We start from the raw sequence: 19,270 nt of genomic DNA, 5'->3' as shown, positions 1-19,270 counted from the left end.
CCCCGATGTAGGGAGGAACGATCATCACAATTAAATAGGGGAAATCAGAGTTCCCACGGTAAGATATAACTGTCCGTTTTTTGCGCGACCTGTTCGAGAGTGGAATAACAGAAAATTATTGTAAAAGTTGTTCGATGAACCCTCTGCGAGGCACTTGAGTGTGATTTGCAGAGTATCCATGCAGATGTAGATATAGATGTAGAATTCTTATACTAGGGTAATCTCAAGGGAAAAAAGAAATACTAATGTAACTTCAAGTATATTGAACATACCAAAATGTTCCCCAAAAATATTACACTGACAGTGTTGTAAAATTACATAACTTACGGTATGCTGACTACTCTACTGTAACTGTACAATATCGTCTACCTGCCGAATGCCTTTCTCGAATTTAAGCCCCAAGAACACAAGCGCAATACGTGGCTGACAGAGACACGAGGAAATGAGGAAAACTACGCATGTCAATTCCAATCGAAAGCAGAACCGAAGTGAACACACTCTAATGACTCACTTCAGCCCACTGCTACAGAAATGTTACTTGTCTATCAACATGCAAGTCAGAAGGATTTTGTTAGTATCGAGTTCATGTGAGCCACGCATAGATTAATTATTCTTCGTACTATGCAAATAACGTGATTCTAAGCGAAGTATGGCTTGTGGGGAATCAAATTGATTAGTGGAATTGGTTTCTCGACAGAAAAATTGTGTTAAGCGGTAAAAATTAACTTGTCACCTTACAATTTCATTGTCACCATTCCCTTATACAGCTGATGGGTGTTCGTATTCGCAACTGCGACTACTTTTCATGTATTTCGTAACGGCTGTAGTCGCCGCAGTGCCTTTTCTTTCAGACATGCAAGCATGCTCCAGTTCGTAGTCCGCAGAAATCGGCAAGAAAAATCGGAGGCCTTCGGTGAAATAGCACATTTGCTTCGTCACCCGCCGACAATGTCAGCTGCGGCGGAACACAGATATGCAGTGAATTACGACGGCATCAGGTTGCTACAATCCAACACCAAGTGGGGTTATATTCTAAAAGAGGCTGTAGAGATCCGACTACATTACAAACTAGTAAATGAAGTTAATTGGTTAGTTACACGTTCCACAGATCATTTAAACGATTTTTTTATCGAAATAATGTAGAACGAATCACTTTACAGAATATAAATACACCATTAGTGCTAACATTAATTAACAATTTTTTTTACTGGCTACCAATTTTTAAGTAGAAATTCGTCCATAGAATAGAATGCGTTGTCCAGGGAAATCATTTTAAATTATATTTTAAACTTGTTTCGCTATCTGCCAGACATTTTATTTTATTGGGCAAATGATCAAAAATTTTTATTGCTGCACATTGAACTCCTCTATGAACCGCTAACAGCTTTAACATCGGGTAATGATGGTCCTTTTCCCCTCTAGTGTTGTAGGTTTGTACATCACTGTTCTTCTCACATTATGATGGGTTATTTATGACTAATTTCAATAGCGAAAATACGTACTGAGAAGGCGAAGTTAAAATACCTCGCTCTTTGAAGAGGTACTGACATGACTTCCGTGTGTGAACACCACATATTATTCTTGTGCTAGCTTTTGTGGAGTCAATAATTTCTTTCTAAGTGATGAGTTATTCCAGAAAATTATTCCCTGCGATATTATTGAGCGGAAATATGCAAAATATATCAGAAGGCTGGTACGTTTTTTTTTTTTCAAGATTAGCAGTTATAAGAAGAGCAAAAGTAGCTGACTTAATGTCTGAGAAGCTCAGTAATATGCTTCTTCCAGTTCAGGTTTTCATCAACATGCACACACACAAATTTGGGGCACTATGCTCTGCTTACTGACTCCTGCTCACATCCTACATCATTTGTTGGTACGCCTCCGTTTATTGTACAGAACTGAACGTAGTGTGTGTTTTTTTTCAATATTTAGGGAAAATATTATTTATTAATTCTTATGTTGGTTTCTCTCTAATGAAAATTATTATAACATTACTATAGTCTGCAAAAAGTGCCAGTTTTGCTTGTTGAATGCTAAGTGAGGGGTCATTCACATATTTAAGGAATAAGTGTGGACCCAAAATTGAAACCTGAGGGGCTCCCTTTAAGACAGTGACTTTAGGTTATGCAAGCCTGGGATCCGGCATTTAATATGGCTGAACCATAGTGGCACCCAGCATGGAAATCTGCTCATCTCGTGGGAACTGAAGAAGGAAAGGACGCACTGGCGCCACGCTGGCAGAGACCCGCGTCTGGCACCGGCAGCGTCGCGACGTAAGTCCCAGGTTCGAGCCCGGTCACCGTATTTCCCCACCACCGCACCAAGTCCGCACCCTGAGCCGGCCACCTGGAGGCAGTCAGTCTCGTGAAGTTCGCTCCCCACTTTCGATAAATACACAGGGTGTCAATAAATTATCTTTACAACTTAAGACTTTATACTAGGTTTTAACAAATGGTTTTCAACAAGTTATAAAGTATAATCAGAGGTATTTTAAACCTTTCAGTTGACGTAATTTTGTCACATAATTGAACTTGAAAGCCAAGTGAAATATGGATGCAACAGGAGAAAACTCAATGTGTGATTCATACAGACGACGATTCCCTGTGAGGTGTGCATGCTATTTTGTTCATTCTGTAAACTCTGTTTCTTACTTGACTGTCGGATACGCAAAGCTCATACAGAGCAAAACCATGTAGCTGAGTAATCTTAGGCTGTTACTACAATATCTTTGTCATGGTACACTGCCTCTGCCTGAGAGCTCTAGCAAAGTTGCATGCGTTCTAAGTTGATCAGTGTTGAGTAGCAGACGTATTTTGAAGAATGGTCAGGAAATGTTCTTAATAAGTGTGGTACGAGACTGATGAAATTGGAGTAGGAATTTTTTTATGCAATCATGGAGAGAGAAGCTAGGTAGATTATTTGTGAGTTTTTCTGGAATGTTGAGAGATTGAGGTAGGCATGCAAGCGCATAGTATTGTTTTGTGGTATTGAGATTGTAGTAACGAGGCCCAGATAGTAGGACTGTTATATGGCTGCTCTGATAGGAAGATCAGATTCCCCTTGCTTAAGGTTATTTCTTAAAGTCATGTTATGGAAATACTATTGTGAACATTCAGTCGATATTTTAAACCATTACTTTTGAATATAGAGTTTCATTGAGTTCTGTAAGAACTCATTTCTTACCAGTAAAAAATTCCCGCCCTTCATTCAATTTATTATGTACGTACGCACATTGCACTTTGTAGCACGGAATTTTCAGTCAAATTTTTTTAATGTTGCTATGCTGCTGTATGCTGTGCACCGCTTTCGAGAAATTGTAAATATGTTTGTCTCGACACAAGGTTATAGTTTAGGGCCAGCAAATCCTTTGTAAGTTCAGTTGTGGTTTATTTCAGAAGTTAGGCTACATTCAGGGTAGTACTGCGTTTCTATAGAAACAGTTAGCTTCAATTTGTAGACAGTGTTCAGCAAATCATATTAAATCTTTGTATAATTCAGTATAGTCAGAGTTTTGCACAGTACGCTAGTAAGTTAGGAAACGGTTCGCTATGTAAACACTTTTAAAACGTTTAGGTAGACAGTTTTAGGAAGATTCACTCAGATAGAGAGAAACAGACAAGCAGTTAAGTGCACTTGAGCAGGTGTAATTTCGATGGATTGCTCACGCGCTGCCTGCGATATGAAATATCTGTGCTACAACAGAATCGCAGGTCAGAGCAGTGTTGGCAATAAGTCGAGTTTAGTAGTTGGCAGAAAGTAGTCGTGTTTTGTGGCTCGCTCAGAGCACTTGGGAGTTCGGACACGGCAGTGCAGCGGTTGACTTGTGCTGGGCCGGTCGTGCAGAACGATGGAGGTGCCTGAGCGATGTGGTATAAGGTAAAAAAATATATATGTTATTGTTCTTTGTTGCCACGCGCATATGTTAATTGCCACAACTGAGTTAACCACAATTGTAATGTTAAAGTCCCATGTAATTCCTTGCAGAAATGTTTCAATAATAACTTTTGTTCTGAAGAAAACGTTTGCCAGTCATTTATCTGAGTTTAAAGATTTTACGAATTTTTCCTGTGCATACTCATGTTGATTAAGCAAAAGAAAATCAGTTTTCCTACAAATGAAAATCTAGTGGCCAGTACTGCACTGGGCTGAGGTAAAAAATTCTTATAGGAGCAGATATATAGATAGCGTAATTCGGCGACATCATTGTGAGGTAAGAATTTTTCAGTTTATTCAGGATGATTTCACAGGGCCATGACGCAGCGCTGCTGACGTCAAAACTTAATAATCTCGATATGCAATCAGTCTTTAATAGAAGGTCACATTAAAACTTGAAATTTTTTAATTGGAAAGAAATTATTCTATTGGGAACTTAAACGAGATTTTTCTGTTGGGAGGTTACACAAAATACGAATATTATAATAATTTTTCTTTTGGGAGGTTACAACCCAAGTGCAACACGGTATGGAAGGCAACCACCGTCCCGACCAACTATTCTGGCCTGTCGTACGTCGTTTAAGGAAACAGGTAGTGTTCTCCATAAAAAGGGTGCGTGTCGCCCATCCATGTATCCAGTCTACCGAATTGTCATAACGTTCATATATGGGGTTCACGGTGTCCACATGTTACACGTGAAATGGAAAGAGACAGTCCAAATGTGAATGCTTGGTGCGGACTGATGCACAGTTGTATCACTGGTCCAGTCCTGTTCGTCGAGTCTACCGTCAACGGTGGACGTGTTACAGGAGTTTGATGTGCCACAACTGGAACACGTGGAATCAGATGTGACATTCCAGCAGGATGGAGCACAACCCAACTGGTCCCTAAACGTCCGTCAATCTAGATGAGAAGTTCCCGGGTAGGTGGATTGGACGAGATGGCTGGCCGCCACGATCCTCTGATCTCGCACCACTAGAATTCTTCCTGTAGGGTGTTGCAAGGCATTTTTTACACCGATCCAACGTTTCAAACCTACAGGACTTCAAGGCACGCATTAGCAGTGCATCTGAATATGTCAACGTGGACATCTTGAATCGCACGGGAGACAAATGGAATTCTGGCTAGAAATTATCCGTGCCACTATGGTTGCACACATTCATGTGTACAAATGAGAAAACAAAACTTTATGAGTTGAAAATCTTTTTTTTAATGTCTAGTACAGTTTTAAAGATATTAAAGTATTAAGTGGTAAAGATAATTTATGAACTTGCTATACATTTTGTGAAACAAAACATTGTCTGTAGTAGGATGTAAGCTATACAGCCTCCTATTTGCTATACATTTTGTGAAACAAAACATTGTCTGTAGTAGGATGTAAGCTATACAGCCTCCTACGGATAACGTTTTCCTTTATAAAACTCTAGAAGGCTGTGGATCCCCATGCGAACAAAATATATATTTTTTAAGAGTTCGTGTTAGATATGCTATAGTATTACAGTTCTCTGCGGAAACTTTCAGGAGTTCTGTAGAGTTTTACGAAAGGAAATTTTGATCACAATTCTGATTAGCTGGATAGCTGTGAAGTTCTTGATAGATATGCAGTAGTGTTAGGGTTCTCTGTACAAAATGTGAATGGTTCTGCAGAACTTCGTGAAAGCAATTATGACACAATTCTGAATTGTTGAGTAGTTGTATATATGGGCAAATTCGTTCATCTTTGGTAACTAGTTCACTGGTGATCGTTCCTTTTTGGGAACAGTTCATTTCTATTACTTCACCGTTCCTTATTTATCTTACTGTGTGCTATATGGATTTCAGATGAATTTCAAGAAAAAAAAAATAAATAAATAAAAAATCACGTACACACAAGTGTTACTTCGACATTATAAATTCATTGATCACCTAATGTAGTCAGGTTGTTTACTTCGATTTCCTCAGCTGAATGAGTACCTAGAGGCATCACATCAGTTGGGTGATGCAACAGTCCAGTGACCGCAAGGCAGTCAGAGATAGGCCCGGGCAAGATGAACGGAAGTACGGATTACGGAACCTGTTTACGACACATCATGGACAGGAGTTGTCATTCACTGTCGAGGGAAGCTCGTAGTCGTAGAAAGCACAATCCCTTGGTAAATTAACTACACACCAAAATGTAATATGGAGTGGGAAGTGAAAATTTATTTGGAAAATTATCGATTTCCGACTCAGGAGCTAAGAAACTGTATCTAAAATTAGAAGATTTGTATCAGTAAAGGCGGCAACTACATAAATATGCTGGGAGGTCGTCGAAACTTAACAGGTGGAGAGAAAGAAGACATTTTTTAAAAAAACTTTGAGGGCATAGCACACGTCATTGCATTGAAAATCTATACAATCCAGAAATATAAGCAGTTTTTGATCAGTCAGCAGCTGAAAAGTTCCCCAAGGTACATGCATGGAATCAATCATCAGTTAGTTGTGAAAGAGAACTTCCTCGTGAGCACAGGCAGCCACTAACAGACTAGAGTGAAACGAATACGAAAATCAACAAATCAGTAAATTACGTATTAATGTACGTGAAGATAAATTATATACGCAAACGTATTTGAAAATAAAATAAAAGAAAAAGCCGCTACTGGTTCAATGCTGGTACTTTTACGCCTATTTCGCCGTTCAACTTACTACGGAAAAGGGCACGAAAAAGTTGTCCACGAAATTCACGCTGTCACAATGGCATAAAATACTACTCCTTTTAGTGGTATCTGTGTATTCTGATTGAAAACATTTTGGAGAAAGATCTCTTGCATTAACCTTGCAGGCATCAGATTTATCAGAAGATTACACTGGTAGTTTTTGAATTAACTCTGAATAATCTCAAAGAACCATTGCATGGAGTATCTTTCCGTACTCCAAAGGGATCCATTATGTTAAGCGGATTGAAATATTTTGTGTTCCTTGATGAAACTGTGTTGCGAGCAGTAGAATATATTGCAATTTGTTCTGTTTGTATTTTCCTTTCTGCTAGATGTGTCCAAAAATGATCCTCTGCTGCTTTAGACGCCGAAGCTCTGTTCTTGGTTTTCTACATCAACATCTACATATATACTCCGCTAGCCACCAAGCGGTGTGTGGCGGAGGGCACAATTCGCGCCAAAGTCATATTTCCCCCCGTCTGTTCCACTCGCGGATCGCGCGAGGGAAAAATGGCTGTCTGAGTGCCTCAGTACGAGCTCTTATTTCCCTTATCCTTGAATGGTGATCATCACGCGATTTGAAAGTTGGTGGTAATAATATATGCTCTACATCCTCGGTGAAGATTGGATTTCGGAATTTAGTGTGCAGCTCCTTCTGTTTAGCGCTTCGTCTATCTGCAAGTGTGTCCCCCTTCAAACTTTCTATGAGATTTGTAACGCTCTCGCGATGGCTAACTGTACCAGTCACGAATCTTGCCGCTCTTCTTTGGACCTTCTCAATCTCTTGAATCAGACCCAACTGGTAAGGGTCCCATACAGACGAACAATACTCTAAGACTGGAAGAACTAACGTATTGTAAGCTATTTCCTTTGTTGAAGGACTGCATCGCTTCAGGATTCTACCAATAAACCGCAATCTAGAGTTGGCCTTACCCGTTACTTGTGTAATCTGACCATTCCATTTGAGATCATTTCGAGTAGTCACACCCAGATACTTGACTGATGTTACCGCTTCCAAGACTGATCATTTATTTTGTACTCATACATTAATGGGGATTTTCGCCTTGTTATACGCAGTAGGTTACACTTACTAATATTGAGAGATAACTGCCAGTCATTGCACCGCGCATTTATTTTCTGCAAATTCTCATTGATTTGTTCACAACTTTCGTGTGATACTACTTTCCTGTAGACTACAGCATCAACGGTAAACAGTCTAAGGCCGCTGTCGATACCATCAATCAGATCGTTTATGTAAATCGTAAAAAACAGAGGACCTATTACGCTGCCCTGGGGCACACCTGAAGTTACTCTTGTTTCTTTTGAAGTTACCCCGTTCAGGACGACATACTGCTCGCTGTCTGTTAGAAAACTTTCTATCCAACCGCATATGTCATCGGATAGACCGTAAGCGCACACTTTTTGGAGCAAGCGACGGTGCGGAACGGAGTCGAACGCCTTTCGAAGTCGAGAAATATGGCATCAACCTGGGAGCCGATATCTAGAGTCTGTTGTATATCATGCACAAAGAGGGCCAGCTGTGTCTCGCATGACAGCTGTTTCCTAAAACCGTGCTGCTTTCTGCAGATGAGCTTCTCACAGTCTAGAAAGGTCATTATGTCTGAACACAAAATATGTTCCATGATTCTACAACAAATCGATGTCAGTGAAATTGTGCAGTAATTATGTGCATCCAATTTTCTACCCTTTTTATAGATTGCTATGACCTGGGCTTTCTTCCAGTCTCGTGGAACTTTCCGCTGTTGCAATGATCTGTGATAGATGACGGATAAGAATGGTGCTATATTTGTAATATACTTGGTTTTGAGAACTCTTTCAAAACTTCGTAAGTCTGTATCAGCTGTCGATAGTTATATTCGCGTGTGGCTCTACAAAACTGAAATGTCATTTATGATTCTTGACTACTGTTCTGTCACTTTAATCTTCCACATCAAAAATTAAAACAGGAACTACAAGTAAACGTGAAGCAGAACAGACGGAGCTACGTGAGGATTCAAGCAGGGATCTATCAAATCTAAAAAATTACGACTGATGGGACCGACGTGCTCGTTTCTAATAAAATAAGAGTATATCTAAGCAGTTTAATGCGAGTGACAAGTTCTTTAAGGCAGATTCTTCATAGTAGCCTGTAAATCAAGAAACGCTCTAGACCTAGTTAATAAACTAAACGTTGTAAATTATCTGATTGATAACTCTATGTTTGAGGAACAGAAGCTATATGTACTTCAGGCAGTGTCTGAGTATCCCCCAAGGTTCCAGGACAAAAAATAGACTGTTAAAAATAAGCATGTTTAAAAGAAAATGTGGTTTTATCGTTAAAATTGCACCTATGGTTATTAGGTTTTTTTGGTTGCACTATTAAAGTTTTCGCTGAAAAGCTGCTTCTTAACAACATATCTTGAGATAAAAACTAAATGTGAATTAATGCCATTCTACGAGTTCCCAAATGGAGACGCAAGCTTTCGCCTTCTCCTACGGCGCCGAAATCGCGGACAACTCATTTTTTTATATGAAGATAAACCAAACAAGGCGGTAGCACAAGAAAACAACCAAGTATGGAGAATATTTTCCTAAACGCCATGAAAAGAAATGCGGAAATCGAAAATTTTATGTAAACTTTCTTACACAACAATAGAAAAAAATTAAGAGTTATGTTAAAAACTACTGCTTAAATCAAACAGAAGAAACCCAAAAAACCTACGGAAAAAAGAGAAAAACAAACTTACCTTGCAATAAGTTTGTTCCATAGCCGATCTAAACGAGGAAGTGATTAGTAGATGGCTTTGCTTTCTGCCTGAAAAGTATGTATATTACATGCAAGTTATTTATTACATAAATTATACAATCATTATAAAAAGTGGAAATGGAATGTGAAGCCAGTGACTACTTGAGAAAGAGGGAATCCAAGACAGGAACGCCACCTGCCACGACCAAAGCTAACGGTGAACGACAAATCTTGGAAGTCGTTCCTCGGTCCTTGCGTTGACTTTGGACCCGTTCGTTCGTGAAAAATCCATCTCTTGCTATTATACATTAAAACGTATATCCTTTTAATTTCCCTGAGTCGTTCGCAGGTCTTAAAGAATACATACATTAATCAGTTTTTGAACGACACTTTAAATTATTCCAAACTGAGAAGACGTTTCAGTTCCGGTAGGTCGTACTTTTTATGGGCGGTATCGTTCTTATTATCAGCTACACCAGAGCGACTGCACAAAGGCACCGACTGAGCGGGTATAACTATGCTGTCGAAACCAGCGTGAGCAATATTGTTGCGTATAGCCCTTACATCTTTATACTATTTGGCTTCACCAGAGTATTTTATTGGCTTTATGTCACTTTACGTGTTTCGGCGTATCGCCAATTTCGAAAGATATAGAATAAAATGTTTATCCATGAGGGATATGTGATAACGTCCGAAACAGTAAGTACACCGCCGGCCGCTGGTGGCCGAGCGGTTCTGGCGCTACAGTCTGGAACTGCGCGACCGCTACGGTCGCAGGTTCGAATCCTGCCTCGGGCATGGATGTGTGTGTTGTCCTTAGGTTAGTTAGGTTTAAGTAGTTCTAAGTTCTAGGGGACTTATGACCTCAGCAGTTGAGTCCCATAGTGCTCAGAGCCAGAAGCCAGCCAGAAGAAGCCAGTAAGTACACCATGGCAAGCAAATGAAACTTAACCCTTAACTCATGAGGTGACTTTTCTGCAACGTAAACCACAAGGTGGGGTCTCTGGTACCCCTAAGTTAAAATAGACATTTAAAGCTCAGACCATTTGAAATTTTTAATTAACGTTAGATTTTTATTACTATTATTTAAGTATTGTTTAAATATTTCGTGTTGCTTTTATTGCATAAATAAAGCATGCAGTATATTACTTTTTATCACACACTTACTTTTGTGTGGTGTTTTTTTTAAATAGTACACAGAAATGAACTGTTACAGAACTCAATTTTACATTCTGAAAAATTATAATATCTTTGTAGCAAGTAAATTTTCACATAAAATTAAGTTCCAGTGTTTTGCACTTGATAGGTGCAAAAAGTCTACAAAACTGACATTCTTTGCTAGATCTATGTTTTTTATTTTATGAGCACTCAAATCATATTTTATTTTAACTAACATTTTACGTATTGTATTAGAGAAACAGAAAGGTGCACATCACAGTTATCTTAAAGTTCTTCTTCTGAATGATCCTCTTCTTAGCAGCACTATGATCACTGGCTACTGTAAAATCGTCGCCTGACATCTTCTTCCATCCACTAACAGTTTCCGCAAACTTAGGATTGTTAAAAACAGAGATATTAGAATACACGGCAGGGATCACGAGGTGTGTGCGCAGTAGCAAGCTGTGCCGCTGACGTCAGAGTGAACTCAACTAGCGCCCAGGAGCCCGCAATTGCCATAATGTATTGTGTAATAATTGCGTTTCCCAGCGGAAACAAGGTTATTTAGAGCAGTGTGAATTTTTATTAGTGATCAGTTACTGAGTACAGAGTCACACTGTAGTTATCAGTGTATTGAGAAATCTTTTAGAATCAAATTTTAAAACAAAGGTTGCTACGCGACAGCCAGTTCTACGAATCACAGTAGACAAGTGGGTTAGGAATAAACTTTCATATAATTTCTAAAAACAATAAGACGAAACGAAAATGGATAAATGCCAACGGCCTTGCCGCAGTGGTAACACCAGTTCCCGTCAGATCACCGATGTTAAGCGCTGTTGGGCTGGGATAGCACTTGGGTGGGCGACCATCCGGTCTGACGGGTGCTGTTGGCAAGCAGGGTTGCGCTCAGCCCTTGTGAGGCAAACTGAGGAGCTACTTGATTGAGAAGTAGCGGCTGCGGTCTCGGAAACTGACATACGGCCGGGAGAGCAGTGTGCTCACCACATGACCTTCATATCCGCATCCAGTGACGCCTGTGGTCTGAGGATGACACGGCGGCCGGTCGGTACCGTTGGGCCTTCATGGCCTGTTCGGGAGGAGTTTAGTTTTTAGAAAATGGCTAAATGCTTGTAAATATGCAGATTCGTTTTCAGTTGAAGATGCTCGTGTCAGCTCAGTTCAATTTTATTGGTTCAAATTATGAACGGGAGTTGAAACCAGAACTGTTGAATAGTCCTTCGAATCGCCATTTGAAGACTGATCCTGTTCCAGCCCTAAATCTACCATCCTCCGGTGCTTTTCGGGGTGCAGTGCTGAGCCTAATAATGAGAGAAATATTGGGGCACAGAAGCGAACCTGCCATAAAAAAGGAGAAGATATTTCACACGTAAATAAATTACCAAATGACGAAGAAATTACTACTACACAAAACGGTAAACGCGAAACTTAACACTGCTGTGAATGCGAAAATCCATGCGTACGCCAACAATTACAAAGTATGGTAACAGGGATAAAAGACGTTCGGCAAAAGAATACAGATTTACAGGATCGTCTCTCTCTCTCTCTCTCTCTCTCTCTCTCTCTATATATATATATATATATATATATATATATATATATCACTGTGTTACTGAAATTAAAACATCTTCAAAAAGTGATACGTGGCTCTTTTACTGACTCTCAACAAGTGGTTATAAAAGGACGATGTAGTAACTGATCATCCGAAGATACTGAAAAGGCTGCGACCTTGCGTCGCCTACTTTTTAAAGCGTTATCTTTTGTCAGGGACGTATTGAAATATCCTCTTCCTAGTGAAGTCACTACTAAAAGAAGACTCAGGCAATTTACCGATCCATTAGGTTTTACTTAGTGTTTTGAAAACTCAGTCAAAGTTATGAACAAAATTTGAAACAGACGAAGTTCTTAGCTTCGATGAAATAAAAGTAAACAGTGATTTATGTTTTAACTACGCAAAGGAGATTATCAGCGGGCAACGCAACAATGCTGATGTTATCGTCAACAGAAGTTTGGTAAGAAATTGGATGCAGTCCATTTATTACAAATTTGACACAGCAGTTTCTATAGACTTGTTGACTGAAACGATTCAAGTAACAGAAAATGTCGAATTTGAAGTGGCAGCATTTGTGCATGATATGGGGCCATCAAATAGAAAACTTCTAGGGAATCTAAAGATTACGTTTGAGGTTTGCCGAAGACATTGTAATACTGTCAGACTGCAAAGGACCTGGAAGAGCTGCTGAACGGAATGGGCAGTGTTTTGAACTTCAGATATAAGGTGAACATCAACAAAAGCAAAACAAGGATAATGGAATGTTGTCGAATTAAATCAGATGATGCTGAGGGAAGTAGATTAGGAAATGAGACACTTAAAGTAGTAAATGAGTTTTGCTATTTGGGTTGCAAAATAACTGATGATGGTCGAAGTAGAGAGGATATTAAATGTAGATTGGTTATGGCAAGAAAAGCATTTCTGAAGAAGAGAAACTTGTTAACATCGAGTATAGATTTAAGCGTTAGGAAGTCGTTTCTGAAAGTATTTGTATGGAGCGTAGCCTTGTATGGAACTGAAAAATGCACGATAAACAGTGCAGACAAGAAGAGAACAGAAGCTTTCAAAATTTGGTACTACAGAAAAATGCTGGGGATTAGATGGATAGATCGAGTAACTAGTGAGGAGGTATTGAACAGAATTGGGGAGAAGAGGAATTGTGGCACAATTTGACTAGAAGAAGGGATTGGTTGGTAGAACACATACTGAGGCATCAAGGGATCACCAATTTAGTATTGGAGGGAAGCGTGGAGTGTAAAAATCGTAGAGGGAGACTAAGAGATGAATACACTAAGCAGATACAGAAGGATGTAGGTTGCAGTAGTTATTTAGAGATGAAGAAGCTTGCACAGGATAGAGTAGCATGGAGAGCTGCATCAAACCATTCTCTGGACTGAAGATAACAACAACATTATGAAGATTTTAATAGATACATGCATAAATAAGCACTGAATGCAAACATATCTAACATTTTAAAAGAAATAGGTGCTAGATTCATAAAGGAACAGTTTTTGTAGTGTATCTGATAGTTAAATGTGCAAAGTACACCTTAAGTTTACATTAGATGACAATTTTCTTTATATAGGAACACATAAGTATGCACTATGCAAATACAGTTAACAGTTAATAAGAATTAAGTGCAGGATTCACCAAAATTATTTTTGCACTGTATCCAACAGTTTTACGTTCTAACAGTACTTCAAGTAAAAAAATTCATTTCCTTGTCGTAAAATGTTCCAACTCCATCATTGAACCACAGGATAAATTAATCACTTGTATACAGATGGATCTTATAAAAATAGTTTTTTAGAAGCTTTTGTACTCTTCACACCAATGCACTAATTCACAATGGGCTGGTTAGTTTTCAAATCTCGAAAATATTCTTGTTGAAAATTATTTTAGTCTTGCATGTAAATATAGGATGTTGATACTTGTAATGGTAGAGGCAGGGGCTACTAAATTTCAAGCAATACCCTGTTATTGGTCACAAAATAGGATTCTTCTGGATAGTTGTGAAACAGAAATTTTCTTTTCTGTCTTCTTGTATTTTTCTTAACCTTTTCTGTAACTAAAAAGAATACTGCCACCTTATTATGGCAAGTGATATGTCTTCAGTTAGAGAAGATAATCTTCTGAAGATTTAAAATGTCTTCTTGTAGAAACTAAAATTGACTCCTTGCCAAATAAAGAAAGAAATAAGAAATAATAATGATATTAACATAAGATAGTTCTGCAAGTTTTGCTGGTTTTCCCACGTTATTGTGATATGTTGTTTTGTAGTGACTTAAATTGATCCACCTCTGCCGGCCATGGTGGTCGAGCGGTTCTAGGTGCTTGTCTGGAACCACGCGACCGCTACGGTCGCAGGTTCGAATCCTGCCTCGGGCATGGATGTGTGTGATGTCCTTAGGTTAGTTAGGTTTAAGTAGTTCTAAGTTCTAGGGGACTGATGACCTCAGCTCTTAAGTCCCATAGTGCTCATAGCCATTTGAACCATTTTTGATTCACACCTGCACAATAATTTTCAACATGCTACCATATGTGTCAACGTAATCTTTGTCCTCTTAACTTTGAATGTTCCTATTCCATAGACGCACAGTATTCTTCAAGTGTTGCATGACGATGATTGATAATAGAAGCAGCGGTCCAAATGGCAGCATTTTGGTTCCTGCGAGGGTTTTGTATTTCCTCTTGTCTGGTTAATTCCATGATGAAGGCGGTGTCGTTCGTACACTTTGCGGAAAAACGTTTTTTTTTTTTAATCTGGAGAGGTGCGAGGCATTCTTGTTCGGGATTTCGATCTGGAAGCAATTTCTGGTGGAAGCTCTGGCATGTGTGGTTGGTACATGGGATCTGTCCTAAGACTGACTTCACTTGCAAGTAGTTAGACTGGGGAGCCTGGGGTGAAGTTCTTCCTGTACCGACAGTGTGACTTCAAAAGTCTCTGACTACTCGTTTGCCGAGGGCACACTTATTCGTTTTTGGTTAACCAGTCTTGATGTTTGGCATCCTTGTGCGCTCTGTCGTATGAGTGAGCCAAATTGGTCCTCGGTACGACCAGCGAACGGGTGTGTCACACACTGAAACCTACCGTTATTTCTGGGCTCTGCGATCTGTCTGCCTGAGCGGTAGATCGTGAGGTTTTGCATTTCTTTCATGGCCGCGATCGATTCACACGTGCCGCCTTACGCCTAGCCTCTGTCGCACACTTTTCAGCTGCAAGTTACATCGCTGCACGAAGCAAACAGGTTTTTAGTACTGCTGCTCCAGCCTTGTCTCGGTGAACAAATCCCAATCGCCACTTGCTCTGTGCTGCACCTATTGAGACTTCTGTAGATCATGGATCAAAGTCTGCTCAGCGTCAGAACAATTCAGATTGCGTTATACACATTATTTTTATGGCCAGAGTACTTGACACACTTTTGCCACCCAGGATGCTTGTCCATTGTAGTCTTAAACCACCTGTTAGTTGTTTACGATATTCTACCAGAATTTGTTTAACGTTAATTATGTCTGTCTTTGTTTGTATTTTTGGGAAAATAAATGTTGTGAGTAAACTAAATTTTGCTTACATTCTCATTCAAATCATCACTTTTATACAGTCACCACAAGTGTTAACGTTCATTGTGGCGTCCCATCCCAAGACAACTTTCATTTTGTACCACCCTGCCAGGTTCTCAGTCATTAATTTTTATACAGCCCACAAACGGGTTAACTTTCAAGGTTTCTCGGCGATAAGTGTAGAAGGCCCGTTCCAAGCTGACGAAGTAGGCGCGAGGAAAATTGTAAGAAGGAATAAGGAGCTATACCACAAGAGGATATAGCTATACCAACCAGTCTTGTTTTGGTATCTTTCCACTAAGTTTTTCTTCGTACGACCAACTGAGTAATTTTAAATTATCCTGTCAAGAGACCCACGAAATAACTTCCAAGAAAAACAACATTCTTGCTCAAGTAGGCTAAAATGAGAAATATCAATACTTAAATACAGATCATTGTTATTTATTTATACCGGTAAGTCTAACTGAAATGAAAGAAATTATTTAACATCCTTTGTTTTTCCATCCCAGAAGAATAGGTAACTGTTTATTTTGTTTAATGAACTACTTTTAGTTTATTTTGACATAAGATGATCTTAGGAGACATTAAGAAGACTGAGCATGTACATGCTGTCATTACTGTCAAATTATATGCTGTTGACTAATTTATTTTTTTAGCTTAAGCACATTTGAGGTTGGTCTCGCAAAAAAGTGACTGTAATTGATTATTAATAAATGACTGAAAATATCCAACTGAGTCCGTTTCTATTTAAAATAGGTACTCCGGCTGTTAGGGTAAAATATCAGTCCCGTCCGGCTCTTGTTGGACCTGTCAACGGTAAGGGCACATAATCCTAAACAACAGTCCCTTTACTATTTTCAATTTAAAAGCTGCTAATTTTCTTTCGGTGCCTGTAATGTGTGTACTTGAGCCCTACAGACAAACAGCATAAGGTTGAATGGCTTAAGTTATAATTTCTTTCTTTTAAACAGTATATTTTGTATGCCAGCTTTTTGTGGTATTACTTTCTCAAAACGAAACGATACACACTTGTTTTCATTAAGTGATGTAAAACTATAGCCGTAGAAACAGCACTCCCATCGTTGAAAAACTCAGCAACACAGTTAAGTGCGAAGTAGAAGGCTGCCAGCAAGCTCCATATTAACAAATGTATTTAAGATGCTCCTGTTATTGCTGACAGCGAAAAACGTTTCTTGATCCTGATATAAAATAATTTATTCAATTCAGTATACACGCTATTGACCCTCTGCTGGCAATCGGGAACGGATGACATTTCCTGACGACACCCGAAGAAACCAGTACGGAAAGTTCGTAAACATGTTTTACTACAAAGTTTTAGACAATACGCTTACATAGTTATCGAAAGCGGTTGACAAAAATATACGCCCCCGGGTGGGCTCGAACCACCAACCTTTCGGTTAACAGCCGAACGCGCTAGCCGATTGCGCCACGGAGGCTGATGACTGTTCAGTCTCTGATAAAGCCAATTACTAGACTACACAGAGCAACGTACCCTTATTATTTTGTAGTGGGGTCAGTTCTCTGCCTATTAGGCCATCATCAAATACTAATAGCACAACTGTTAATTTCCACGCCCTACATTGTTAACGAGATTTGATTACTTTTTAACATTCAAAGTGTCTTTTTCACTAATTAAATTTTTATTGACCTTTTGGTGGAAACAATAGACGCATTACAGTTGCTTGTTAAGATTAGTGAACAGAATTAAACCTTGAGATGCAGCATCAATATGTTACTTCAAATAAAGCTGTTGGAAAAAAGCGTTGTTAATATTCATGGTAGACAGTCGCGTGAATGACTTCATTTACTGAGAGCAGCGCTTAATGTGCGGCTTACAGAGTACTGATTAATAGAAAATGAAGAAAGCTACCAGCACCCTGCGAATGAGTTTCCCATAAGCGTGAAGTAAAAATCCAACCTTATTTATACAAAAGAGAAATTTAAAAAAAAAATAAAAATTAGACAATGTGCTTAAAATACAATCATTTCAGCAGCCTTTAAACAAAGACCATTATGGCAATAGTATGGAAATAAGTCGCTATGCAATTGTAAAATGCGGTACTAGGAACAGAACATTTTTCTACACGAGCGACTAATAAAAGCCCATTACCCCCTCCCGCTTTCCCCACGTACAGCTTCACATGTGTCAGGTTATTGCTACTAAATATGATCGCACTGTATGCTAGAGACCTGCGTGGCACGCAGCCGCCTGTGGTGTGCGAGTGAGAGTTGTTGAAGATTAACTGATGTGTCGGCAGCTGGGCCAACACCTTGTAGATAGAGGTGGCTTAAAGGGCACGCGAGACTAACGCAGACGGGCGTGAAGTACTGGAACAGGATACGTAATTAATGCTATGAAGAAAAGAACGGAGCTTCTCATATACTTATCTTTAATTTCTTCTTGTACATCTCTATGGTGAACACAAGTGAGACTCTAATTACAATCACTGTAAGGCTAATGGCGCCTTGCTAGTTCGTGGCCATTAACTTAGCTGAAGGCTATTCTGTCTCTCGGCTAATGAGAGAGAAAGGCTTCGTACGTCTAGTCGCTAGCTCTGTCGTCCGTACAACTGGGATGAGTTCGAGTCAGTCTCTCGAGACCTGCCTTGTGGTGGCGCTAGGTTTGCGATCACACAGTGGCGACACGCGGGTCCGACATGTACTACAGGACCGCGGCCGATTTAAGCTACCACCTAGCACGTGTGGTGTCTGGCTGTGACACCACATTAACCATACTTATTCAGCAGCGTGAGAGCTTGTTCTTAGCCACGCGGACCTTTCGCACCTGCTCTCACTCGCACAGAGGCTGCGAATTTGCAGTATGAGCCTGGGCGATGCTCTTCGTTTGCCAGCTGACTTGGGCGAAGTTTATGGGAATAACGAGTAACGAATGTAAGTGTACATTACACAGGTTTGAAAAAAAAAATTGTCAGCTGCATGATATAGTTTTAATGAATTATGTTTTAGAATGCGCTGATTTCAGAAGTGATTGCCATTTTTTCCTATCACGTAAGGTTTTTTCGCAAATTCAAATGCAAAAAATTGATAGAAGCACTCGTTTATTCAAAATTATCAAACATATTTTTTTTACAACCAATCAGACATTATTTTGAGACATAAAGTAACAATATTATACTTATTTATGTTTTTTATGAAACCTTTTCTTCTTTACCTTGATACTTCGCCGAGTCCTTTTCCGATTTCCATCTTTAGTTTCCCGCTTAAGCATCCAACAGTAGTCAGCAAGCATGGTGACATCCCATCTTCCTTGGTACCGTCTCTCGATATCATGGATATCTTGGTGAAACCGCTCCCCCTGTTCTTCACTGTAAGCTCCCAGGTTTTCAGGAAATCTTTCTATGTGGGAGTGTAAAAAATGGACCTTCAAGCTGATCTTGCAGCCTTGAGCTTCGTATGCTGCTAGCATCCGTTGAACAATGGTTTTGTAGTCAGGATCCTCAGTATTTCCCAAAAACTTTCGCTTTACATCCTTGAACGATACTCAAACTTCTTTTTCCTTCTCATTCATACTTTCCACAAAGAGGGTGCCTGTTGAAAGTTTCCTTATGTTGGGCCCAATTAAAACTCCCTCTTTCAACTTTGCTT

At 39.5% G+C, this 19,270-nt stretch overlaps 1 non-coding gene and 1 pseudogene across 1 annotated transcript; one reads left to right on the top strand and one right to left on the bottom strand.

Annotated features, from left to right (window-relative positions):
- The first annotated feature begins 11,287 nt into the window (after positions 1 to 11,287).
- Positions 11,288 to 11,405, top strand: LOC126212732 (5S ribosomal RNA; annotated as a pseudogene).
- Positions 11,406 to 17,026: 5,621 nt separating this feature from the next.
- Trnan-guu (transfer RNA asparagine (anticodon GUU)) lies at positions 17,027 to 17,100 on the bottom strand. The gene has a single exon. It is a non-coding gene; the product is annotated as a tRNA-Asn (tRNA).
- Between the last annotated feature and the right edge of the window lie 2,170 nt (positions 17,101 to 19,270).

Source organism: Schistocerca nitens, chromosome 1, assembly GCF_023898315.1.
Source record: "Schistocerca nitens isolate TAMUIC-IGC-003100 chromosome 1, iqSchNite1.1, whole genome shotgun sequence".
In the NCBI taxonomy this organism is placed as follows: domain Eukaryota; kingdom Metazoa; phylum Arthropoda; class Insecta; order Orthoptera; family Acrididae; genus Schistocerca; species Schistocerca nitens.
The sequence above is the reverse complement of the archived record's forward strand: the minus strand, read 5'-3'. Positions and strand labels throughout refer to the sequence as shown.